Consider the following 5,571-nt stretch of genomic DNA (forward strand, 5'->3'; position numbering starts at 1 on the left):
GGTTCATGCATGCTCGTATGATTCGACTTTCGCGGTGGATATCGGGTCCTCTATGAGGCTTAATCCCCAGTTCAAGCGATCGTCACCCGTATGGGACTCTAACCCACCTAGGGTATCTTTCACCGTATGGGACTCTAACCCACATAGGTGTCCACCTTTCCCCCATGTCCGCCATGGTTGGGGCTCAAACCCAATTGAGGCTCGAATCATTGGTCCCACATCCCAATGCTTACTCATCTAAGCATACCAATAGAGATGTGTACCATCACAGAAAAACACACATTCTGAATACATGATCGGTTTCACAAATCATTGGTTCCACGAACCATAACAAATTCATAAATCACAAGTGACTTCATTCACCATAATACACAAATAATAACATGGCATGTTCCATACAATGCGTCTCATTCTCAATCATGGCAACAATTCGTCCACGACCTCACATAAGTGTCGTACGAATGAATACCGTATTCTCATACATGTATCTCACATGTTCCATAACCTAGATTATCTTTCTAAGTTATTAATCAAGTTATTCTCCTAGGTTTCCTCACTCATCTTTGTAAGGTTTTTAATCATGTTATTTCACCTTCCACATAATAACAATATTTAATTTTCATCATAATAAAATTCATGGCATTTATAAATCACATAATATTTTATAACATGGAACAATAATAATAGCCCTTTACGTTATCTTTCTAACGCATCTATTCGTATCGAAAACAGAGACATACCACTCAATTAATTCATTAATCTATCTTAATCAAGATTTAGATTAATATTTATTCATTGCATAAGCATTCAACAACAACCTCTCTAGCCTAGTGGTAAGGCATGTACAGTTTCAAGGAGGTCCTAGGTTCGAACCCCCCCTGGTGACAAATTCTGTACAAAAATTAAATTCTGTTTCCACGTTAACCTAACCTAAAACGTTAACTTCTCACGAAACTGCCCAGAAGTGGATTTTGCTACGTGTTAACCGGTTAACACTGAAAAAAAAGGGAAACTGCCCAGAAAGTGGATTTTGCTACGTGTTAATTTCCATTAATTCTCAGTAACTTCTTTCCTTAAATAACTCCTCTTTTATTTTCCTTTCCATCTACCACTTTTACCTACCATTTTCACATAACATGATTTTTCAACAACAACCAACATGATATCAGCACATAGCATGGATAGGGAGTATGAACACAACAAGTTCATCACAATTTACACAAACCCTAACCCCACAAATATAGATTATTTTCCCCGAAATGCTAAAACTATCTAAGAACTCACCTAGTAGAAGAAGATGAAGTTGGTGATGATGAAGATGATGGTGGTGGTGGTTTCCTTCCTCTTTTCCTCTTCTCTACTCTTCCCTTTCTTCTTTTCTTTCTTTCTGATAACTCTTTCTCTCTTCTTTTATTCTTATCCTCTTTTTACTACTTCTTATCCTTTTCTTCTTCTTCTTTCTACACCACACAAAATACATATATAATATTTATGATATATAATATCAAGTAGTAATAAAATATCTCAATTGATATTTTATCTTCCAGTACCAATTGACCAATTATTAATGTTACCAAAAATGTCCTCTCTTGTACTTATTAATATTGGTCTGTCTCTTTTGTTAATAATTAATCTCTTTAGAGTTCACTGGTTACTCTATTGGTCCCAATTGACAACATTTAGAGCACATAGGAGCTCCAATTGTTACAAATGATAATAGATAATTTACATAGGAACTCAATTAATCTCAACTGACAACTAATTGAGCATTTAAGGTAATATGGGATATTACATTCTCCCCCCCTTAAATTGAAATTCACCCCCGAATTTCCTCCACTCGACAAACAAACAAACCTTGAATCAACATCTTTAGACCAACACTTGACTTCTCTTCAATTCCAAGTCTCTGACATACTCATTCTTCTAACTTGTCTTTGCTGACAAATTTCCTTCTTTCATGAACTCTTGAAACTTCTAGATTTCCATCATAACCTCATTCTGATATTAGATTAACATTTAAACTTGCTCTCACTTAATTCTTCTTATATACCGCTCAACCTCAGCGGGTCACTTTCTTCCCGGAAACCACGACTTCCCTTCCTTACACTAAGTTACACAAAACATAATTACGACATCTTATCTTGACTTGGTTAATCAATACTCATTAATCCTTCATAAGAAAATTTATTGATTCCTTAACCACACACAATATTGACTACTCTGCTCTTGTTATCCCTTCAACAAATGCAACAACTTTGTAATCCATTTATTGATAATCTCATAAACTTCACTTGATCTATTACGGTATGCTACAAGCCCTTACTCCTACTGCTTCCCTTCTCTCGTACTACTCCAATAAGATAGAACCATTAGCACGAGATTGTCTTACTCTCATCCTTACCTCCATTCTTACAAGTAACTATCTCCCTGATCCCCATAGACTTGATTGAGCTCTTTCATCCATCACCCTCCATTGTGATACTCTGATTCCAATAGTGGAACACTTGGGGTTCCTAGGCACTACTGTTTAGCTAACAATCTTCAAAGAAACACACTTACCCTCAGAGTGCCTACTGTCCAAAATGGTACTAGAACCTTACCGACTTCCATTAGTAGAATAACTTCCTTGATGACTCACAAAAGTGTAGAATAAAACCAACACTCTTCAGGAGATAGGTATCCACACAAAATACATATATAATATTTATGATATATAATATCAAGTAGTAATAAAATATCTCAATTGATATTTTATCTTCCAGTACCAATTGACCAATTATTAATGTTACCAAAAATGTCCTCTCTTGTACTTATTAATATTGGTCTGTCTCTTTTGTTAATAATTAATCTCTTTAGAGTTCACTGGTTACTCTATTGGTCCCAATTGACAACATTTAGAGCACATAGGAGCTCCAATTGTTACAAATGATAATAGATAATTTACATAGGAACTCAATTAATCTCAACTGACAACTAATTGAGCATTTAAGGTAATATGGGATATTACATTCTCCCCCCCTTAAATTGAAATTCACCCCCGAATTTCCTCCACTCGACAAACAAACAAACCTTGAATCAACATCTTTAGACCAACACTTGACTTCTCTTCAATTCCAAGTCTCTGACATACTCATTCTTCTAACTTGTCTTTGCTGACAAATTTCCTTCTTTCATGAACTCTTGAAACTTCTAGATTTCCATCATAACCTCATTCTGATATTAGATTAACATTTAAACTTGCTCTCACTTAATTCTTCTTATATACCGCTCAACCTCAGCGGGTCACTTTCTTCCTGGAAACCACGACTTCCCTTCCTTGCACTAAGTTACACAAAACATAATTACGACATCTTATCTTGACTTGGTTAATCAATACTCATTAATCCTTCATAAGAAAATTTATTGATTCCTTAACCACACACAATATTGACTACTCTGCTCTTGTTATTCCTTCAACAAATGCAACAACTTTGTAATCCATTTATTGATAATCTCATAAACTTCACTTGATCTATTACGGTATGCTACAAGCCCTTACTCCTACTGCTTCCCTTCTCTCGTACTACTCCAATAAGATAGAACCATTAGCACGAGATTGTCTTACTCTCATCCTTACCTCCATTCTTACATGTAACTATCTCCCTGATCCCCATAGTGGATACTCTGATTGTGATACTCTGATTCCAATAGTGGAACACTTGGGGTTCCTAGGCACTACTGTTTAGCTAACAATCTTCAAAGAAACACACTTACCCTCAGAGTGCCTACTGTCCAAAATGGTACTAGAACCTTACCGACTTCCATTAGTAGAATAACTTCCTTGATGACTCACAAAAGTGTAGAATAAAACCAACACTCTTCAGGAGATAGGTATCCAGAAGTTACATTGATACAACCATAAAACATATAACATCCAAATTCATCATGTGTTCGATGTAGCTAAACCAAATTAGTTTGACAATATCCAGTCCTGGTTACTATATTCCATATCAAATCCTCTCATAGGGTTTTAATTCATTCAAGATTTCTCCCGACACATGATCTCGACCAAAACGACATAACACCATCAAGGAACTTTAAATCATCAACAAAACACCACTTCTAAGGAACTTAAGCAATCTAGAACATAACTATGAGTGTCCATACACCTCATGGAGTCACACACAATAGTTCACACACATCTAGCGACAACATCTCACTTCGTATCCCAAAATCATTCATCCCAATCATCCTGTCCCATCTTCCATAATCCTAGTTCATGCTTTTACTCATATACAGTCCGAGTTACATGTTTAACTTCAGGAATAACTGATTCTCATTCCTCCTGGGAAGTATAACTCATGAATCCTTCCAATAAGGTAGAGTATCATCGTACACATCCATTACCACTCTCAGGGAGTCCACATCTAAGGCTATGAATCCAAATGAATCAATCAATTTCATACCATGACCAACCACTTCACACCTTATCAATCTATACCACATACCTAGCTAATCGCTTCTAGATCACCGCTTAGTAGGTCTCTTCCAAGTCTATTCTGTATAGTTATTCATAATCATAATAGTGGTACTTCCCAGACTTACTTAAACTGAGCATGGTCTACTCGGTTGGTTTTCCACACGTCTAACTTCCATAATATCTCTACAGATGACCGACTACGCACTACACCTTCAGAAATCCCAATTTCTAAACTACAAATCTGACTTGTGGTAACTTTTAACCCCATCCTCGATTTGTACATCCACAACGGTACACTTATGACATTTAAGACATCCTTAGCTCCAACACGGTGTGAATGTTTATACTCCGCGACTAACCAACCAACCAAATACTTCTCAAGAAGATAAATAACAACCAGACTTCCAATAAGCCAATATTACTCTTGCAATCCAAATAAAATGCACTTAAGATGAACCTTATCATTGCCGCACACTTATGACTGGAATTTTCTTCTAAACCAATACCTACTGCATCCTTCATCATACCGGGGTTACTTGTCTAGATGACTTTCCACAAATAATCCTCATTGTCTCCCAATAAGCTCTTACAACATAAAATATTCCACATTCTACACTTAGTCCACATGCTCCAGCTTAGCTTATCTTTTGTTGGCTATCATCAACTCAACTTCTTAGAATACAAGACTCACTGCTCAACAAAATGTATGTTACTTTACATCCATCTCAAGTCAAGGAATCCATTACACTTACTTGTGACCATAATGCCACTATCACATACTTCTCTTGATACCAAGGTTTAACTTCCTCTACTCCACTACATACTCTAGAAATCCTCGATGTGAACAATCATCAACTACACGGCCATAACTTCATCTTAATGAATCTTAATGGTCCCATTGTGCCTTTATCTAAAATGTACCCCATTACAACAGTTGTATTGCAACATCCACACTACTTCCACACTCGGTGTTCACTTGTCTTCCCATGGTAATTCTCCTAGTTCCAAGTACAAAACCATTCTACTAGAAGTCCTTAAATCCAACTTAATTGCTCTTGTCCTCAACCGGTTCTCATACAACCAAAACCCACTGAAGCTTCCATTACTATATA

This window comes from Lathyrus oleraceus, chromosome 3 (genome assembly GCF_024323335.1).
Source record: "Lathyrus oleraceus cultivar Zhongwan6 chromosome 3, CAAS_Psat_ZW6_1.0, whole genome shotgun sequence".
Classification (NCBI taxonomy): Eukaryota; Viridiplantae; Streptophyta; class Magnoliopsida; order Fabales; family Fabaceae; genus Lathyrus; species Lathyrus oleraceus.